We start from the raw sequence: 23,346 nt of genomic DNA, 5'->3' as shown, positions 1-23,346 counted from the left end.
ACACACTGAGACCCACGACTGGTCAGACTTCACCTCCACTCTTCCTGAACACTGACTAGACCCATTCACCAACCTCACTGACCCTGGAGAGAGAGAGAGAGAGAGAGAGAGAGAGAGAGAGAGAGAGAGAGAGAGAGAGAGAGAGAGAGAGAGAGAGAGAGAGAGAGTATTAAAACAACATGTCTCCCATCTCATGATATTGTGAGAGAGTAACAATTGTAATGTGAAGGTTCCTTGGCTTAGAGAAGGAAAGGACATGGTCACGTGACTGGGCTGCGCCATGACACTTTCATGGATGCTTTCATGGGAGCCAAACTACACCCGGAAGTTTGGCAGAATGCACTGGAGTCAATGAGAGCTCAGTGACCAGCTCTATTTATATATAAAATAAACTGTAGTCAATGAGAGCTCAGTGACCAGCTCATGAACAAACACTATTTTTAATTGCTTCTGAAAAATGACAGAAGACATATAACACATTATTGTCTGCTGTGTTGCTTTTCGATGTGTACACTGTGTAATTTTATAGAGGTATCTAAAGAGCACAAAGTACCTTTCTGAACGTACCAAGTTTCGCGAGACTTCCCACCGTTTCCTGTCTGTCAGTCAAATATCGCGATACCTCCGAGCCAGGAACGATACCTGCTGCTGTTTAGATCCTCAGATAAAATGATATACTGTGCACTCTGTGCACATCGAAAAGCAAGTGATTAGACAACCTGTGATATGTCTTCTTTTATATTCCTTGTTGTTATGAGCTGGTCCAGCCGGCTCCATTCACTGCCATGTATTCACTGAGCTGGTCTAGCCGGCTCCATTCACTGCCATGTATTCATTGAACTTCCGGTGTGAGTTTTGGCTCCCATGGAAGTGTCATGGCGCAGCCCAGTCATGTGACCATTTCCTTTCCTTCTCTAAACTTCCTTGCACATGATCAGGAAGTTATGAAATAACCTGACCTAGTCACATGATCAGGAAGTTATGAAATAACCTGACCTAGTCTCATGATCAGGAAGTTATGAAATAACCTGACCTAGTCACATGATCAGGAAGTTATAACATCCTCTCTCTCCCCTAGGAACATTAAAGAGGAATGTGCACGGGGGCGTGGCCCGGTCTCCTGCGGGAGGTTTGCACATGCTCAGTGTAAACAGGAACTGCGATGATGGAGTGTTCCAGCAGAGGTGCTAGAGGTGCATGAGAGTAGTACATTTACATTTACTACTGTTTTTGTATATTTTTCTTTTGTGGATATTTTCCATGTTCTTTTGATGCTCGCTTTGATCGTAGTAGCCTACATGTGTTAAACTTTTATTTTCGTGAAATGACAAAGGAACATGGAAATCATTCAAGTGCTGTGGATGATATAAAACATTTGAAAAGGGAAGGATGACTGCTGTTAAATTCTCAACTTTTCTGGATCTCATTATTTACAAGTTATGAGCTTTCTATCTAGCACCTCTGCTGGAACACTCCATCGTCGCAGTTCCTGTTTACACTGAGCATGTGCAAACCTCCCGCAGGAGACCGGGCCACGCCCCCGTGCACATTCCTCTTTAATTTTCCTAGTCTCTCCCTCTCATGGAAGGTAAGGCCAAAGCGCAGCCTTTTGTAGCTCTGAATGTCCTTGTTTAATGTTGGATGATTTTATGTTTAATGCTTAATGTTTAATTCTTATTGTTTAAGGCTATGCTGTATTTCACTGTTGACATTTTCATGTTCACATCGCTGTACCTGAACAGGTGACCTTCAGTGTAACATTGCCATGATGAGACTTCACTGCGCCACACTCCACCAGTGAAGACTCGGAGCCAACACAGGAAGATGGAATCATCCATCCAGGAACACGCGTAGAACTAGAAGTGAATTCTGTTGAAACGGCAGAGCCACAGTCTAACTGTCGACACACTACAGATGATGACATCCTGTTCCAGTCAAACCAAGCCAACACCGGTCTAAAGTCTCCCTGGTGTTGCATCTCCAGTGCACCGTTGCAGTTACTGGTTCCTCCCACCAACCTGACGTCACCAGAATCTGTACAGGGAGCAATAAGCAGTAACAATGTGTAACTGTATGTACAAGACTATACAAGAATGTACAAGAATATAATCAGTTTGAATTATTTCACATTTGTTTACCTGTTGAGTTGTGTGTTGGTTGGAAAGCTGAGGAGAAAATAAAAATAATAAAATAAACTGGTTTCACTGTAACAGAGGTCTGTCTGTCTGTCTGTCTGTCTGTCTGTATGTCTGTCTGTCTGTCTGTCTGTCTGTCTGTCTGTCTGTCTGAGACAGACAGACAGACAGACAGACAGACAGCAGTTAAAAGTCTGTGTTCTCATATTGATTACATAACTATTAAATTGCATTCACACTGATTCTCAACTCATTATGAAATGCTTCATACTGTGTCGTTATTGTTATAAAGCGAGTATTATGTGTTTTTTGGAATACTTAATTGTAGTCACTGTAAACAGTAATAATGAAGCATTAATATTGAGGTAATATTTCAGTGTCTACTCACAGCAGTCTGCAGGTTCACCTGACCGGTCACCACAGTCATCCACTGGGTCACATTTCCACGACAACGGAAGGCACGTGTCATTCTGACAAACCAACTGAAGGGGGAGACAGAGGATTACGTTTAGAATCACTAATGTATCAAAAGCAGACCTGAGACATAGTAAAGTCATAGAGAGTAACACAAGTGAAGCTGAGGTGAATCACCTGGCTGGCAGTGCAGCTGGACATGCACTGCTTGTTGTCACTTGACCGGTAGGAGTTTGTGGGACAGGCACACCTGTAGCCTCCTCCAGGTGAGAGCAGACACAGGTGACTGCAGCCTCCATTGTTGGTCTGACACGGATGACCAGACACTGCAGGGTGGAGAAAACATGCAACACATGTCAGGAATATGAGAACAGAAGACACACCTATATGTTACTGCAGTGTTTTATAAACCTTTATAGTCTAGTAGCCAGCCCATCGAGCCCCATTGTGAACCCGGACATGTTGAGTACACCAAGGTTTTATGTTAGACATGTTTAGTATGGGTCCCCAGCATGTAGAAACTGATGTTAGAAATGTTTAGTATGGGTCCCCAGCATGTAGAAACTGATGTTAGAAATGTTTAGTATGGGTCCCCAGCATGTAGAAACTGATGTTAGAAATGTTTAGTATGGGTCCCCAGCATGTAGAAACTGATGTTAGAAATGTTTAGTATGGGTCCCCAGCATGTAGAAACTGCCGGATGCTAACTTGCATATGTTGAGCAATTTTCATATGTGACCATACCAATTACAACCTATAGAAGGCAAAATATTCAAAATGTCATCATGCTTTATGTAGCATGTGACATGTCAAACTAGGGGGTTTTCATGATGCTGAATCCATTCCAAACATTAGTTTTGCAAAAAAACACTCATTGGGCTAAAAGCGGCCAATGCCGTCATCACAAATTGATGATGTCAGCACATTTGGGCAAGTGGGCATGGCCGTTTTAAGCCCAATGAGTGTTTTTTTGCAAAACTAATGCTTGGAATGGATTCAGCATCATGAAAACCCCCTAGTTTTGACATGTCACATGCTAGATAAAGCATGATGACATTTTGAATATTTTGCCTTCTATAGGTTGTTAATGGTATGGTCACATATTATGCCAATTATGAAAATTGCTCAACATATGCAAGTTAGCATCCGGCAGTTTCTACATGCTGGGGACCCATACTAAACATTTCTAACATAAAACGTTGGTGTACTCAACATGTCCGGGTTCACTTTTTGGCTACTAGACTATTATAAAGAACACATGCAATGAATATGAGAAGCTAATTATGTCACTGCAGTGCTTTATACATAATTTTGTAGCCAAGGCACATCAATATCTCAGGGGGGATTCACACTACGGTCCTGGATGAGCACTTGGGACCACTTGGCAGATGTTGTGGTTATTGTGAAGCTGCGTACCGTTCCCCCTGAGTGGATCACCCAACCGTTCCCCCTGAGCGGATCACCCAACCGTTCCCCCTGAGTGGATCACCCAACCGTTCCCCCTGAGTGGATCACCTAACCGTTCCCCCTGAGCGGATCACCCAACCGTTCCCCCTGAGTGGATCACCCAACCGTTCCCCCTGAGCGGATCACCCAACCGTTCCCCCTGAGCGGATCACCCAACCGTTCCACCTGAGTGGATCACCCAACCGTTCCCCCTGAGCGGATCACCCAACCGTTCCCCCTGAGTGGATCACCCAACCGTTCCCCCTGAGCGGATCACCCAACCGTTCCCCCTGAGTGGATCACCCAACCGTTCCCGGGACCACATGGAGGTGTAGTCTCGGGACCGATTGAAGTGTACTGGGATACGGATCGATGCAATGTGAAAGCATTGAATACAGTTGAATGAAGTGTACTGGGATACGGATCGATGCAATGTGAAAGCATTGAATACAGTTGAATGAAGTGTACTGGGATACAGATCGATGCAATGTGAAAGCATTGAATACAGTTGAATGAAGTGTACTGGGATACGGATCGATGCAATGTGAAAGCATTGAATACAGTTGAATGAAGTGTACTGGGATACGGATCGATGCAATGTGAAAGCATTGAATACAGTTGAATGAAGTGTACTGGGATACGGATCGATGCAATGTGAAAGCATTGAATACAGTTGAATGAAGTGTACTGGGATACGGATCGATGCAATGTGAAAGCATTGAATACAGTTGAATGAAGTGTACTGGGATACGGATCGATGCAATGTGAAAGCATTGAATACAGTTGAATGAAGTGTACTGGGATACGGATCGATGCAATGTGAAAGCACTGAATACAGTTGTAATGAAGTGTACTGGGATACGGATCGATGCAATGTGAAAGCATTGAATACAGTTGAATGAAGTGTACTGGGATACGGATCGATGCAATGTGAAAGCATTGAATACAGTTGAATGAAGTGTACTGGGATACAGATCGATGCAATGTGAAAGCACTGAATACAGTTGAATTAAGTGTACGGAAAAATCAAGGCCAATGTGAATCATGGCCAGCGAGGACCAGGCAATCGTATTCGAGAACAGTTTGAATCAAACGGACTCAGTGTGAAATGAATCCCTCCTCAAAGTCTAAATCATAAAGCACAACTGTATTAATACAAAAATAGATTATCTACTTTTCACAACAACACGTCGCTTCACGTTGTGAACTTGTAGATCAGCTATTTTGGCTACTTGTTGAGGAAAAATCAAATAAAAACGTCCTGGATAGATATATCATATACAGTAGGTGGTACAGACCCTCAGCTTGGCGGTCAGGGTGGTACACGTGGATGTCAGATGGAGTGGTCAGGTAACTGATGACTGTGATCTTGTTGGTTCCCTGAGTCTTGTCGGCTCTGTAGATGGAGTTGGTCTTCCAGTCTGTCCAGTAGATGTGATCCTCAAACAGAGTCATAGTCCTGATGTTGTCCTGACTCACAACTATGGACACAAAAGTCACAATATTATACAATAAATCAACACAGTATTATAAAGAGTAATATAACAGTTAAGTTGAAATTAATAAGAATGACAATATAGTAAATGTCCCCATTGCTGTGTGTGTGTGTGTGTGTGTGTGTGTGTGTGTGTGTGTGTGTGTGTGTGTGTGTGTGTGTGTGTGTGTGTGTGCGTGTGCGTGTGCGTGTGTGCGTGTTACCCGTTTGTCTGTTGGTTCCATCCAGGTTGGCAAACTCAATGTATGTGCTGTTGTTGGTCCAGTAGATGTGATCGTTGTTGTAGTCTAACGTCAGACCTCTGAGTCTAACGTGAGACATCTTATGCTTCACGATGACTCTCCTGTTGGTGCCGTCCATCCCCATCCTCTCTATGTAGGTGTTGTTGCCACTTCCGTCTGACCAGTACAAGTATCTGTCAGGGAGACGCCATGTCCTTGTCACTTTTGTCTGACCAGTACAAGTATGTGTCAGGGAGACACCATGTCCTTGTCACTTCTGTCTGACCAGTACAAGTATCTGTCAGGGAGACACCATGTCATTGTCACCTCTGTCTGACCAGTACAAGTATCTGTCAGGGAGACACCATGTCATTGTCACCTCTGTCTGACCAGTACAAGTATGTGTCAGGGAGACACCATGTCATTGTCACCTCTGTCTGACCAGTACAAGTATCTGTCAGGGAGACACCATGTCATTGTCACCTCTGTCTGACCAGTACAAGTATGTGTCAGGGAGACAACATGTGTAATGCTTAATTGGGTCGTCCACTCACAGTTAACAGCCTTTGTATTGAGTTTGTGCTTGAAATGTACTGTAATTCTGCAAACTGTTAATAAATTCTTCAATCAATCAATCAATGTCATTGTCACCTCTGTCTGACCAGTACAAGTACATGTCAGGGAGACACCATGTCATTGTCACTTCTGTCTGACCAGTACAAATATCTGTCAGGGAGACACCATGTCATTGTCACCTCTGTCTGACCAGTACAAGTATCTGTCAGGGAGACACCATGTCATTGTCACTTCTGTCTGACCAGTACAAGTATCTGTCAGGGTCAAGCTCTGTCAACAACATCGCACCTTGACACGTTGTGAGCTTGTAGATTGGCTATTTTCAAAAACATTCTGAGCTTTTTTGGTTTTCACTTTCAATTCAATATTACAATGAGAAAAAAAACAATGACCTTGGTTCATACATAGTACAATATGCATGTTTTTATGATTAGTTTTAGTCTAGTTTTAGTTTTAGTCATGGTACAACAAGTATTGACATGTTTTTATGATTCGTTTTAGTCTAGTTTTAGTTTTAGTCATGGTACAACAAGTATTGACATGTTTTTATGATTCGTTTTAGTCTAGTTTTAGTCGGTTTAGTTTTAGTCATGGTACAACAAGTATTGACATGTTTTTATGATTCGTTTTAGTCTAGTTTTAGTCGGTTTCGTTTTAGTCATGGTACAACAAGTATTGACATGTTTTTATGATTCGTTTTAGTCTAGTTTTAGTCGGTTTAGTTTTAGTCATGGTACAACAAGCATTGACATGTTTTTATGATTAGTTTTAGTCTAGTTTTAGTCGGTTTAGTTTTAGTCATGGTACAACAAGCATTGACATGTTTGTATGATTAGTTTTAGTCTAGTTTTAGTCATGGTACAACAAGCATTGACATGTTTGTATGATTAGTTTTAGTCTAGTTTTAGTCGGTTTAGTTTTAGTCATGGTACAACAAGTATTGACATGTTTTATGATAAGTTTTAGTCTAGTTTTAGTCTGTTTAGTTTTAGTCATGGTACAACAAGTATTGACATGTTTTTATGATTCGTTTTAGTCTAGTTTTAGTCGGTTTCGTTTTAGTCATGGTACAACAAGTATTGACATGTTTTTATGATTCGTTTTAGTCTAGTTTTAGTCGGTTTAGTTTTAGTCATGGTACAACAAGCATTGACATGTTTTTATGATTAGTTTTAGTCGGTTTAGTTTTAGTCATGGTACAACAAGCATTGACATGTTTGTATGATTAGTTTTAGTCTAGTTTTAGTTTTAGTCATGGTACAACAAGCATTGACATGTTTTTATGATTAGTTTTAGTCTAGTTTTAGTCGGTTTAGTTTTAGTCATGGTACAACAAGTATTGACATGTTTTATGATAAGTTTTAGTCTAGTTTTAGTCTGTTTAGTTTTAGTCATGGTACAAGTATTGACATGTTTTTATGATTAGTTTTAGTCTAGTTTTAGTCGGTTTAGTTTTAGTCTACTTAGGTGTCATATGTTTGGAGATGACCTCATAGGAGCTCCAGAAAGCACAACGTATATGAAATAGTTAAACGTAGATGTGCAAGAGGAGCAGAATATGATGCAGTACTCTTACCCGTAGCGTACATCCACAGCCATGGAGTTTGGCCGGTCCAGACCGGTGTTGACCAGGACTGTTCTGTACGACCCGTCTAGTTTGGACACCTCTATGGTGTGACTCCCAGTACCCCAGTACAGGTTTCCTCCCACCCAATCAACAGCCAGACCGGATGGAACACTTCCGAGTGACTTGTGAAGGACCTGTCAATCAACCACACATGCACTCTGAATATAATCAACATGTTTTATTTTTATACAACTCTTTCAACATTTGTATGACTTACATACATTATATTACATATTATTGGGACAATAAACATACAGGAGGAGTCCAAAATAAAGCAAACGTCAGAACTAAACACATTGAAGCCTCTCAAACCTGCTGTTGCTGCTTGTTAGATACAACAGATGTACAAGCTCACAATGTGTAACGTCTGCGATGCGTTGTTAGCTTGTTGATCGTCTATTTTCACTCAGGCAAATGTGTCTTTAGAGTCAGCTTTTAGTCAGTTGAAATCTTCACAGACTAAGGTTGAAAGTGTCTATATCTTTGACTGACGCAAAGTTCAAATAATGACAACACTTCCATGTGTTGAAAGTGTGGTGTAAAGTAACTAGGTACATTTACTTAAGTAGGCTACTATACGTAAAGGACCACTTCACCACTTTTCAACCTATCTTCATATAATAGGTCCTCACTAATAATCATGATACAATGCCACCATTTTTTTCTACTCAGTCTGTGTCTCATAGGAGGGCTGTGGGCAGTTCAGAAACCCGTCCTCCAGTGACATCATCATTAGGCAGATTTTTTTTTAACAAGATTTCTTTTTTACAAAAATGTTTAGATTTGTATCATCGTGAGAACGATGGCTTCCATTTTCGCATTGCAACTTTTCAGGACTAGAAATCCTGCAGTTTCCATTAGCTTTAAAAGTGGTGAAGTGGTCCTTTAAGTACAGTTTTGATTTTTTGTTTTGTTTTAAACTTTACTGGAATATTTCCAATTTTCGGTACTTTTACTTCTACACTGACCTGGACGTCGCTGTCACTGATGTGCATGTCACACTGACCTGGACGTCGCTGTCACTGATGTGCATGTCACACTGACCTGGATGTCACTGATGTGCATGTCACACTGACCTGGATGTCACTGATGTGCATGTCACACTGACCTGGACGTCGCTGCCACTGATGTGTATGTCACACTGACCTGGACGTCGCTGCCACTGATGTGCATGTCACACTGACCTGGACGTCGCTGCCACTGATGTGCATGTCACACTGACCTGGACGTCGCTGCCACTGATGTGCATGTCACACTGACCTGGACGTCGCTGCCACTGATGTGCATGTCAAACTGACCTGGATGTCACTGATGTGCATGTCACACTGACCTGGACGTCGCTGCCACTGATGTGCATGTCACACTGACCTGGACGTCGCTGTCACTGATGTGCATGTCACACTGACCTGGACGTCGCTGTCACTGATGTGCATGTCACACTGACCTGGACGTCGCTGTCACTGATGTGCATGTCACACTGACCTGGACGTCTCTGCCACTGATGTGCATGTCACACTGACCTGGACGTCGCTGCCACTGATGTGCATGTCACACTGACCTGGACGTTGCTGTCACTGATGTGCATGTCACACTGACCTGGACGTCGCTGTCACTGATGTGCATGTCACACTGACCTGGACGTCGCTGCCACTGATGTGCATGTCACACTGACCTGGACGTCGCTGCCACTGATGTGCATGTCACACTGACCTGGACGTCGCTGCCACTGATGTGCATGCGTTGGATGCTGTAGGGCATTCCTTCTATCCAGTAGATCATCTGCTGCTGATAGTCAAAGTCCAGAGCCTCTGTACCTACATCGGTCTGTCACACCACAGCAGTTTGTGTTAGTTTTAGTTGTCAGACAGGAAAACATTCCAGCATGGCAAAAGCACTGTGTGCGTCAGTGTTGATTTCGTTGACTAAAGCAAAGATGAAACCTGTTGATCGACTACGTTTTTTCACCGGCGAAAACCAAATAAAAACGAAATGAAAAGTAAGCTATGCCGACTGAAACTAGACTAAGGCCCAGGCCACACTACTCTGGATCTTTTGCAAAACGGATACGACAGAGATATCTGAGTCCACACCCAAACGCAGAAACACATTGAACACAGGATGAAATCACTGCAGTAGCAGGTTTCAATTGTAGGCTATATTATATTAGAAAGGTCAAAACGCCACGATGCGCTTTTTTCATCGCTAGAAAGGTCAAAACGCCACGATGCGCTTTTTTCATCGCTAGAAAGGTCAAAACGCCACGATGCGCTTTTTTCATCGCTAGAAAGGTCAAAACGCCACGATGCGCTTTTTTCATCGCTAGAAAGGTCAAAACGCCACGATGCGCTTTTTTCATCACTAGAAAGGTCAAAACGCCACGATGCTATTTTTTCATCGCTAGAAAGGTCAAAACGCCACGATGCGCTTGTTTCATCGCTAGAAAGGTCAAAACGCCACGATGCGCTTGTTTCATCGCTAGAAAGGTCAAAACGCCACGATGCGCGTTTTTCATCGCTAGAATTGCCAAAACGCGGCGATGCGCGTTTTTCATCGCTAGAATTGCCAAAACGCGGCGATGCGCGTTTTTCATCGCTAGAAATGCCAAAACGCGACGATGCGCGTTTTTCATCGCTAGAAATGCCAAAACGCGACGATGCGATCCATAAAATAAAAAAACGTGGAATGAACTAGCTGGGGAGTGCATTTCACATGGGGTTGCATGGGGCAGACCATTGTCTGACCACGGACTTTCACACTTGCTGCTTCAGTATGTTTCGCATCGAGGACAGCTTGACAGCTTCGTGCTGTGGTGAAATCTCCGCGAGCCTCTGCAAGCCTCTACTCTGCGACTGCGAGACATGCTAAGCTGAAGCAGCTAGCATGGAAGCTAGCGTTGGTCATATGGCTTATGGATCCTTTCCCTCTGACATTGCACACAACCATGCTGCTATCCACGCGTCCATCCGATAGCTTTTAAATCTAAATGTCCCATCCACGGAGCAAAAGCGATATAAGCGGCTTCTTCATTCGATTCGTTTGGGTGTTGTTGTTGTTGTCTGACGGAGCTGTAGTGTAGAGTGAACTGGACTGCTGCTGCTGCGAGGGGAGGGGGGGGGGCTGCTCCTCCCCCTGCAAGCCGTGCAAGGCATGCAGCAGCCTTGAGCCTATTCAGTACTAGAAATGAGCCCAGTGAGAAACGTTCCGCCGTGGAAAAAAAGGTGCGATTAAATGCGTTAATTTTTTGAACGCGTTAATTTTTATGTAGTTAATTAATCTCAATTAACACGTTAAAGTCCCGGCCCTAGTTGTTATGTCTAATGGTTTTCACCTGTTTGATTAGGATGTGTTGTTATGACTAATGGTTTTCACCTGTTTGATTAGGATGTGTTGTTATGTCTAATGGTTTTCACCTGTTTGATTAGGATGTGTTGTTGTGTCTAATGGTTTTCACCTGTTTGATTAGGATGTGTTGTTATGACTAATGGTTTTCACCTGTTTGATTAGGATGTGTTGTTATGTCTAATGGTTTTCACCTGTTTGATTAGGATGTGTTGTTATGTCTAATGGTTTTCACCTGTTTGATTAGGATGTGTTGTTATGTCTAATGGTTTTCACCTGTTTGATTAGGATGTGTTGTTATGTTATGTCTAATGGTTTTCACCTGTTTGATTAGGATGTGTTGTTTTGTCTAATGGTTTTCACCTGTTTGATTAGGATGTGTTGTTGTGTCTAATGGTTTTCACCTGTTTGATTAGGATGTGTTGTTATGTCTAATGGTTTTCACCTGTTTGATTAGGATGTGTTGTTATGTCTAATGGTTTTCACCTGTTTGATTAGGATGTGTTGTTTGTCTAATGGTTTTCACCTGTTTGATTAGGATGTGTTGTTATGTCTAATGGTTTTCACCTGTTTGATTAGGATGTGTTGTTATGTTATGTCTAATGGTTTTCACCTGTTTGATTAGGATGTGTTGTTATGTCTAATGGTTTTCACCTGTTTGATTAGGATGTGTTGTTGTGTCTAATGGTTTTCACCTGTTTGATTAGGATGTGTTGTTATGTCTAATGGTTTTCACCTGTTTGATTAGGATGTGTTGTTATGTCTAATGGTTTTCACCTGTTTGGTTAGGATGTGTTGTTATGTCTAATGGTTTTCACCTGTTTGATTAGGATGTGTTGTTATGTCTAATGGTTTTCACCTGTTTGGTTAGGATGTGTTGTTGTGTCTAATGGTTTTCACCTGTTTGATTAGGATGTGTTGTTATGTCTAATGGTTTTCACCTGTTTGATTAGGATGTGTTGTTATGTTATGTCTAATGGTTTTCACCTGTTTGATTAGGATGTGTTGTTGTGTCTAATGGTTTTCACCTGTTTGGTTAGGATGTGTTGTTATGTCTAATGGTTTTCACCTGTTTGGTTAGGATGTGTTGTTATGTCTAATGGTTTTCACCTGTTTGATTAGGATGTGTTGTTATGTCTAATGGTTTTCACCTGTTTGGTTAGGATGTGTTGTTATGTCTAATGGTTTTCACCTGTTTGATTAGGATGTGTTGTTATGTCTAATGGTTTTCACCTGTTTGGTTAGGATGTGTTGTTATGTCTAATGGTTTTCACCTGTTTGATTAGGATGTGTTGTTATGTCTAATGGTTTTCACCTGTTTGGTTAGGATGTGTTTTTATGTCTAATGGTTTTCACCTGTTTGATTAGGATGTGTTGTTATGTCTAATGGTTTTCACCTGTTTGGTTAGGATGTGTTGTTATGTCTAATGGTTTTCACCTGTTTGATTAGGATGTGTTGTTATGTCTAATGGTTTTCACCTGTTTGATTAGGATGTGTTGTTGTGTCTAATGGTTTTCACCTGTTTGATTAGGATGTGTTGTTATGTCTAATGGTTTTCACCTGTTTGATTAGGATGTGTTGTTGTGTCTAATGGTTTTCACCTGTTTGATTAGGATGTGTTGTTGTGTCTAATGGTTTTCACCTGTCTGAGCTCTGTGTAGATGGAGCCGTCCAAGCTGATCTTCAATAGGTCGAGCCAGTCAGCTACGATGAGGAATGGCTCCACCTCTGGTGAAAGTGAGACATTACATCTGAGTTAGTTTACAAAAACATGCACACACCCTGCAAAGGACTATCTGCTTATATATATATATATATATATATATATATATATATATATATATATATATATACATACATACATATATACATATACATATATACACCGGTATATATACAATGTAATAATAATAATATATACAATATAATGTAGATTCATACATAACCTCATGAATGTCGATTTATGAATCTCCTAGAACATATCGTATCGTTTTGAAATAGAAAAAATACATTTAATCAATACTAAGCACTGCATTGTATTTAGCAATTTTAAGAAAAATAAATAAAAAGATGGGTTTAATTACTTTTCCATTCCATATCGCTACAATTGGTCCATCGAACAATGTGTGTATTCTGTGTTCATGTCAAGGCGTGGGTTTGTCCATGTGTTCAAATACAATGTCCATGATCCATCTATTTGTGTGTATTCTGTGTTCATGTCAAGGTGTGGGTTTGTCCATATGTGTTCAAATACAATGTCCATGATCCATCTATTTGTGTGTATTCTGTGTTCATGTCAAGGTGTGGGTTTGTCCATATGTGTTCAAATACAATGTCCATGATCCATCTATTTGCCAGAGAATCACTGTATTTACTTTGTTATATCCATAATAATAAAACTTTAGTTTAGTAGTAAACTAGAAATGCACTCTCTGTCATGGTGCCAACTCTACGAACTTACGATCAGCCCCTCTATAAAAAAAATAAAAAATAAACACTAAAACAATAAATAAACGTTTAAAGAAATCCGACATTAATATATTAAATATATATATATATTTCATATATTTGCTGCAACATAAAAACATTATGACATTATATTATTATTACTCGCCCAACGCTGAGACATATCTTAGTTACGTTAGTTATACCTTCGTTATTTTTGGCAGCGGTGGCCGAACGGTTTGCGGAGCGGTCTTGTTATCGGAAGGTCGCCAGTTCGAATCCCCGGACCGGCACGTTAAAATTACCACCGTTGAAGTGCCCTTGAGCAAGGCATTGAACCCCTACCATGAAATGTTCTATGAGCAGGGTCTGGCTGTAAACAAGCATCTCGTGCTTAGTCCATTCACCCTGGGTAAACAGAGAACTTTGCTTTGCTTTGCTTTACGTCACCATCAATAGTCAGTGCCGTCTCTACAGGGGGGCATTGGGGGGCATTGCCCCCCCCCCCCCCCCCAGCTTGGATTTGGTGCCCCTCCAGTCCAGCCTGATTATCAGACTGTAGCTAGGGTCTTTGGGCTGGATCCAGGCTACCTCCAGTCCAGATTGGCCAGTAGTAGGCCTACCTATATACATGTTCAAATTAATTGTAGAAAATAAGGTAATATATGCACGCAGAAGACATTATAATGCTCAACATATTTGTATTTCTTTGTTTGTTGTTGGTGCTGCTGCATAATTGTAGCCTACTTGTAGCCTTTTTCAAGCATCACTTTGTTAATAGGCGAAAAAAAATTATACAAAGGGGGGGGGGGGGGGGGGGGAGTATGCCCCCCTGCTGATTAGTGCCTGGAGACGGCACCGTCAATAGCCAATTAGGGATTATGTGTACCATACCTACATATACCACTTATTCTTGACCTTATACCTACCTTGAAGCGTACTGTATAGTCAACAGCCAATAAGGGACCACCATTCTTACCGACATACATACATATATACATGTATACATGTATGTTACCTTCCACCCAACATTGAAACATATCTTACTTATACGTCACCATCAACAGCCAATTATAACCACGCATACCATGCATAACACTTTTGATCCAGCCGACCACAGTACGTACTTGCGCGCTCTGCTTGTGCAAGAAATAAAACATGTTCTCTCACCACTATGAGGATAAAGATAGTATTAATAAGACATGTTCTCTCACCACTATGAGGATAAAGATAGTATTAATAAGACATGTTCTCTCACCACTATGAGGATAAAGATAGTATTAATAAGACATGTTCTCTCACCACTATGAGGATAAAGATAGTATTAATAAGACATGTTCTCTCACCACTATGAGGATAAAGATAGTATTAATAAAACATGTTCTCTCACCACTATGAGGATAAAGATAGTATTAATAAGACATGTTCTCTCACCACTATGAGGATAAAGATAGTATTAATAAGACATGTTCTCTCACCACTATGAGGATAAAGATAGTATTAATAAGACATGTTCTCTCACCACTATGAGGATAAAGATAGTATTAATAAAACATGTTCTCTCACCACTATGAGGATAAAGATAGTATTAATAAAACATCTCTCACCACTATGAGGATAAAGATAGTATTAATAAAACATCTCTCACCTCTATGAGGATAAAGTTAGTAATATTAAAACATGTTCTCTCACCACTATGAGGATAAAGTTAGTATTAATAAAACATGTTCTCTCACCACTATGAGGATAAAGATAATATTAATAAAACATCTCTCACCACTATGAGGATAAAGTTAGTAATATTAAAACATGTTCTCTCACCACTATGAGGATAAAGATAGTATTATTAAAACATGTTCTCTCACCACTATGAGGATAAAGATAATATTAATAAAACATCTCTCACCACTATGAGGATGAAGATAGTATTAATAAAACATCTCTCACCACTATGAGGATAAAGATAGTATTATTAAAACATGTTCTCTCACCACTATGAGGATAAAGTTAATATTATTAAAACATGTTCTCTCACCACTATGAGGATAAAGATAGTATTATTAAAACATGTTCTCTCACCACTATGAGGATAAAGATAGTATTAATAAAACATCTCTCACCACTATGAGGATAAAGATAGTATTATTAAAACATGTTCTCTCACCACTATGAGGATAAAGTTAATATTATTAAAACATGTTCTCTCACCACTATGAGGATAAAGATAGTATTATTAAAACATGTTCTCTCACCACTATGAGGATAAAGATAGTATTAATAAAACATGTTCTCTCACCACTATGAGGATAAAGTTAATATTAATAAAACATGTTCTCTCACCACTATGAGGATAAAGATAATATTATTAAGACATGTTCTCTCACCACTATGAGGATAAAGTTAGTATTAATAAAACATGTTCTCTCACCACTATGAGGATAAAGATAATATTAATAAAACATGTTCTCTCACCACTATGAGGATAAAGATAATATTATTAAGACATGTTCTCTCACCACTATGAGGATAAAGATAGTATTATTAAAACATGTTCTCTCACCACTATGAGGATAAAGATAGTATTAATAAAACATGTTCTCTCACCACTATGAGGATAAAGTTAATATTAATAAAACATGTTCTCTCACCACTATGAGGATAAAGATAATATTATTAAGACATGTTCTCTCACCACTATGAGGATAAAGTTAGTATTAATAAAACATGTTCTCTCACCACTATGAGGATAAAGATAATATTATTAAAACATGTTCTCTCACCACTATGAGGATAAAGATAATATTATTAAAACATGTTCTCTCACCACTATGAGGATAAAGATAATATTAATAAGACATGTTCTCTCACCACTATGAGGATAAAGATAATATTATTAAAACATGTTCTCTCACCACTATGAGGATAAAGATAATATTATTAAAACATGTTCTCTCACCACTATGAGGATAAAGATAATATTAATAAGACATGTTCTCTGACCACTATGAGGATAGTTAGTATTATTAAAACATGTTCTCTCACCACTATGAGGATAATGATAATATTATTAAAACATTTTCTCTCACCACTATGAGGATAAAGATAATATTAATAAGACATGTTTTCTCACCACTATGAGGATAGTTAGTATTATTAAAACATGTTCTCTCACCACTATGAGGATAAAGATAATATTATTAAAACATGTTCTCTCACCACTATGAGGATAAAGATAATATTATTAAAACATGTTCTCTCACCACTATGAGGATAAAGATAATATTATTAAAACATGTTCTCTCACCACTATGAGGATAAAGATAATATTAATAAGACATGTTCTCTCACCACTATGAGGATAAAGATAATATTATTAAAACATGTTCTCTCACCACTATGAGGATAAAGATAATATTATTAAAACATGTTCTCTCACCACTATGAGGATAAAGATAATATTAATAAGACATGTTCTCTGACCACTATGAGGATAGTTAGTATTATTAAAACATGTTCTCTCACCACTATGAGGATAATGATAATATTATTAAAACATTTTCTCTCACCACTATGAGGATAAAGATAATATTAATAAGACATGTTTTCTCACCACTATGAGGATAGTTAGTATTATTAAAACATGTTCTCTGACCACTATGAGGATAATGATAATATTATTACAACATTTTCTCTCACCACTATGAGGATAAAGTTAGTATTATTAAAACATTTTCTCTCACCACTATGAGGATAGTTAGTATTATTAAAACATGTTCTCTCACCACTATGAGGATAATGATAATATTATTAAAACATTTTCTCTCACCACTATGAGGATAAAGATAATATTATTAGGACATGTTCTCTCACCACTATGAGGATAAAGATAATATTATTAAGACATGTTCTCTCACCACTATGAGGATAAAGATAATATTATTAGGACATGTTCTCTCACCACTATGAGGATAAAGAAAAGTAAAGTAAAAACATCTCTCACTAGTTTCACCACTAGCTTCACTAGTAGTCTCACTAGTCTGAGGATCCACCAGTGGATGTGATGCAGGTTGTGGATCTGGGTCAGGCTCAGCTGGAGTAGAAGGACCTAAAACACACATAGAAGTACAATAAATAATAGCTAAAGTGTTACATTATAATAATACTGTGATAATGCTTATCACACTGAGTATAAATGATTGAACTATTAATGGACACTGACCAGCAGTGGTATATAGGAGAAGATAGCAGGTTCTCATTTAGACTATTAACCCTTTCAGCGCTATTAGAATTAGGATCTAATTCACGCCAGCATTCTTTTAATCAAATTAACGCTGTTTTGACCAAAATGCCATCTGGGACAAGGAATAGGAGATACAGGCGATTGAAAGAAATGGATAGAATGGATTATTATGGCGACGACGATCTAAGATGGGCGATCCAGTGCTGTGCTAACAACACAGCTAGCTAACCGGCTAACGTGAGTAGCATTTTGGCTCGAGCAATTATATAGTAATGTGTGTATAGTAATACAGGTTCTCATTTAGACTATTAACTATAGATAGATAGTAATACAGGTTCTCATTTAGACTATTAACTATAGATAGATAGTAATACAGGTTCTCATTTAGACTATTAACTATAGATAGATAGTAGTACAGGTTCTCATTTAGACTATTAAATATGATCATGTTGTATGCCTTCTTGAAATAATTCATATTTGGACTTTGTTGAACCTCCGTACTCAGTCCACTGACTCCATCTAAGGACCCTGGCAGTACTCAGTCCACTGACTCCATCTAAGGACCCTGGCAGTACTCAGTCCACTGACTCCATCTAAGGACCCAGGCAGTACTCAGTCCACTGACTCCATCTAAGGACCCTGGCAGCACTCAGTCCACTGACTCCATCTAAGGACACTGGCAGTACTCAGTCCACTGACTCCATCTAAGGACCCTGGCAGTACTCAGTCCACTGACTCCATCTAAGGACCCTGGCAGTACTCAGTCCACTGACTCCATCTAAGGACCCTGGCAGTACTCAGTCCACTGACTCCATCTAAGGACCCTGGCAGTACTCAGTCCACTGACTCCATCTAAGGACCCTGGCAGTACTCAGTCCACTGACTCCATCTAAGGACCCAGGCAGCTCTTCTTTGTTGAACCTCCGTACTCAGTCCACTGACTCCATCTAAGGACACTGGCAGTACTCAGTCCACTGACTCCATCTAAGGACCCTGGCAGTACTCAGTCCACTGACTCCATCTAAGGACCCTGGCAGTACTCAGTCCACTGACTCCATCTAAGGACCCTGGCAGCACTCAGTCCACTGACTCCATCTAAGGACCCAGGCAGCACTCAGTCCACTGACTCCATCTAAGGACCCTGGCAGTACTCAGTCCACTGACTCCATCTAAGGACCCTGGCAGTACTCAGTCCACTGACTCCATCTAAGGACCCTGGCAGTACTCAGTCCACTGACTCCATCTAAGGACCCTGGCAGTACTCAGTCCACTGACTCCATCTAAGGACCCTGGCAGTACTCAGTCCACTGACTCCATCTAAGGACCCTGGCAGCACTCAGTCCACTGACTCCATCTAAGGACCCTGGCAGCACTCAGTCCACTGACTCCATCTAAGGACCCTGGCAGTACTCAGTCCACTGACTCCATCTAAGGACCCTGGCAGTACTCAGTCCACTGACTCCATCTAAGGACCCTGGCAGTACTCAGTCCACTGACTCCATCTAAGGACCCTGGCAGCACTCAGTCCACTGACTCCATCTAAGGACCCTGGCAGCACTCAGTCCACTGACTCCATCTAAGGACCCTGGCAGTACTCAGTCCACTGACTCCATCTAAGGACCCAGGCAGCACTCAGTCCACTGACTCCATCTAAGGACCCTGGCAGTACTCAGTCCACTGACTCCATCTAAGGACCCTGGCAGTACTCAGTCCACTGACTCCATCTAAGGACCCTGGCAGTACTCAGTCCACTGACTCCATCTAAGGACCCTGGCAGTACTCAGTCCACTGACTCCATCTAAGGACCCTGGCAGTACTCAGTCCACTGACTCCATCTAAGGACCCTGGCAGTACTCAGTCCACTGACTCCATCTAAGGACCCTGGCAGTACTCAGTCCACTGACTCCATCTAAGGACCCTGGCAGCACTCAGTCCACTGACTCCATCTAAGGACCCAGGCAGCACTCAGTCCACTGACTCCATCTAAGGACCCTGGCAGTACTCAGTCCACTGACTCCATCTAAGGACCCTGGCAGTACTCAGTCCACTGACTCCATCTAAGGACCCTGGCAGTACTCAGTCCACTGACTCCATCTAAGGACCCTGGCAGTACTCAGTCCACTGACTCCATCTAAGGACCCTGGCAGTACTCAGTCCACTGACTCCATCTAAGGACCCTGGCAGCACTCAGTCCACTGACTCCATCTAAGGACCCTGGCAGCACTCAGTCCACTGACTCCATCTAAGGACCCTGGCAGTACTCAGTCCACTGACTCCATCTAAGGACCCTGGCAGTACTCAGTCCACTGACTCCATCTAAGGACCCTGGCAGTACTCAGTCCACTGACTCCATCTAAGGACCCTGGCAGTACTCAGTCCACTGACTCCATCTAAGGACCCTGGCAGCACTCAGTCCACTGACTCCATCTAAGGACCCTGGCAGTACTCAGTCCACTGACTCCATCTAAGGACCCAGGCAGCACTCAGTCCACTGACTCCATCTAAGGACCCTGGCAGTACTCAGTCCACTGACTCCATCTAAGGACCCTGGCAGTACTCAGTCCACTGACTCCATCTAAGGACCCTGGCAGTACTCAGTCCACTGACTCCATCTAAGGACCCTGGCAGTACTCAGTCCACTGACTCCATCTAAGGACCCTGGCAGTACTCAGTCCACTGACTCCATCTAAGGACCCTGGCAGTACTCAGTCCACTGACTCCATCTAAGGACCCTGGCAGTACTCAGTCCACTGACTCCATCTAAGGACCCAGGCAGCACTCAGTCCACTGACTCCATCTAAGGACCCTGGCAGTACTCAGTCCACTGACTCCATCTAAGGACCCTGGCAGTACTCAGTCCACTGACCCCATCTAAGGACCCTGGCAGTACTCAGTCCACTGACTCCATCTAAGGACCCTGGCAGTACTCAGTCCACTGACTCCATCTAAGGACCCTGGCAGTACTCAGTCCACTGACTCCATCTAAGGACCCTGGCAGTACTCAGTCCACTGACTCCATCTAAGGACCCTGGCAGTACTCAGTCCACTGACTCCATCTAAGGACCCTGGCAGCACTCAGTCCACTGACTCCATCTAAGGACCCTGGCAGTACTCAGTCCACTGACTCCATCTAAGGACCCTGGCAGTACTCAGTCCACTGACTCCATCTAAGGACCCTGGCAGTACTCAGTCCACTGACTCCATCTAAGGACCCTGGCAGTACTCAGTCCACTGACTCCATCTAAGGACCCTGGCAGTACTCAGTCCACTGACTCCATCTAAGGACCCAGGCAGTACTCAGTCCACTGACTCCCTCTAAGGACCCTGGCAGTACTCAGTCCACTGACTCCATCTAAGGACCCTGGCAGTACTCAGTCCACTGACTCCATCTAAGGACCCTGGCAGTACTCAGTCCACTGACTCCATCTAAGGACCCTGGCAGTACTCAGTCCACTGACTCCATCTAAGGACCCTGGCAGTACTCAGTCCACTGACTCCATCTAAGGACCCTGGCAGTACTCAGTCCCCTGACTCCATCTAAGGACCCTGGCAGTACTCAGTCCACTGACTCCCTCTAAGGACCCTGGCAGTACTCAGTCCACTGACTCCATCTAAGGACCCTGGCAGTACTCAGTCCCCTGACTCCATCTAAGGACCCAGGCAGTACTCAGTCCACTGACTCCATCTAAGGACCCTGGCAGGTCTTCTTTGTTGAACCTCCGTACTCAGTCCACTGACTCCATCTAAGGACCCAGGCAGCTCTTCTTTGTTGAACCTCCGTACTCAGTCCACTGACTCCATCTAAGGACCCTGGCAGTACTCAGTCCACTGACTCCATCTAAGGACCCAGGCAGCTCTTCTTTGTTGAACCTCCGTACTCAGTCCACTGACTCCATCTAAGGACCCAGGCAGCTCTTCTTTGTTGAACCTCCGTACTCAGTCCACTGACTCCATCTAAGGACCCAGGCAGTACTCAGTCCACTGACTCCCTCTAAGGACCCTGGCAGTACTCAGTCCACTGACTCCATCTAAGGACCCTGGCAGCACTCAGTCCACTGACTCCATCTAAGGACCCTGGCACTGGCAGCCCTTCTTTCTATATAAGGACCTTTTGACCCTAGCGTCATAACACACGGCAGCTCTCCGGAACCGGACCGGCACCCTGACCACGTTCTTGTGGGTCTGGAACTTCCGGGGACCCCCCGGGGACCCCCACACAGAGTTGACCACTCACTTCACACAGGTGTGACAGACAGACAGACAGACAGACAGACAGACAGACAGTTAGTTACCTGAACAGATCACCTCCATTGTGCCAGTAGAACTTGCAGGCTGCATTGTTCCACACTCCCTCAGTGAAGACTCAGAACCAGCACAGCCAGAAGATGTCATCTTCCATACGAATGAATCTGTAAGCCCCAAAAAACCCCAAAAGCCATCTATACGCTCTGTTGAAACGGCAGAGCCGCAGTCCAGTTGTCGACACACTACAGATGCTGACTTCAGGTTCCAGTCGTCACCATCCACACTTCTCCAGTATCCCTGGCGTTGCATCTCCAGTTTACCAGTACACTTCGAGGCTCCTCCCACCAACCTGACATCAGCTTCTGGATGGACAGACAGAGACAGACAGACGGACGGACGGACGGACGGACGGACAGACAGACAGACAAATGCCTTTATTATCCCGGGAGGACAATCAGTCGCCCAGAGGCAGCACAGCAGTTAAGGTTACAACTTAAAGAGACAAGAGTTAGCAGGAGAAAAGTAATAATACATAATGGAGATGTTCCGCCAGGCCATGGTAGTGTAGACTTAGGGCTCCATTTTCGTCACCGCTAAAACCCCTTATCCCTAAACCCCTTATCCCTAAACCCCTTATCCCTAAACTTCTTTGACTTTTTTTACTATTTTGAAAAACATTTTTGAATAGTTCAACTAGCCAACCTACATTGACACATTGTGAGCTTGTAGACTGGCCATTTTAGGATAAAGTTAGTATTATTAAAACATCTCTCACTAGTGTCACCACTAGTCTCACCACTATGAGGATAAAGTTAGTAATAAAACACATTGAGGATAAAGTTAGTATTATTAAACATCTCACCAGTCTCACCACTAGTGTCACCACTAGTCTCACCACTATGAGGATAAAGTTAGTATTATTAAAACATCTCTCACTAGTGTCACCACTAGTCTCACCACTATGAGGATAAAGTTAGTAATAAAACACATTGAGGATAAAGTTAGTATTATTAAACATCTCACCAGTCTCACCACTAGTGTCACCACTAGTCTCACCACTATGAGGATAAAGTTAGTATTATTAAAACATCTCTCACTAGTGTCACCACTAGTCTCACCACTATGAGGATAAAGTTAGTAATAAAACACATTGAGGATAAAG

The 23,346-nt window shown here is 42.0% G+C and overlaps 1 long non-coding RNA gene across 1 annotated transcript in view; it reads right to left on the bottom strand.

Annotated features, from left to right (window-relative positions):
• Nucleotides 1-257: 257 nt before the first annotated feature.
• The window catches only part of LOC306937024, a 52,515-nt gene continuing 29,426 nt past the window's right edge, over nucleotides 258-23,346 (bottom strand). The window contains exon 3 of the long non-coding RNA XR_013791581.1: nucleotides 258-298. This is a non-coding gene — a long non-coding RNA (uncharacterized lncRNA). The remainder of the gene's footprint in view (nucleotides 299-23,346) is intronic.

Source organism: Electrona antarctica (assembly GCF_951216825.1).
Source record: "Electrona antarctica genome assembly, chromosome: 2".
NCBI classification, from domain to species: Eukaryota; Metazoa; Chordata; class Actinopteri; order Myctophiformes; family Myctophidae; genus Electrona; species Electrona antarctica.
This window is presented reverse-complemented; position numbering and strand designations above follow the sequence as displayed.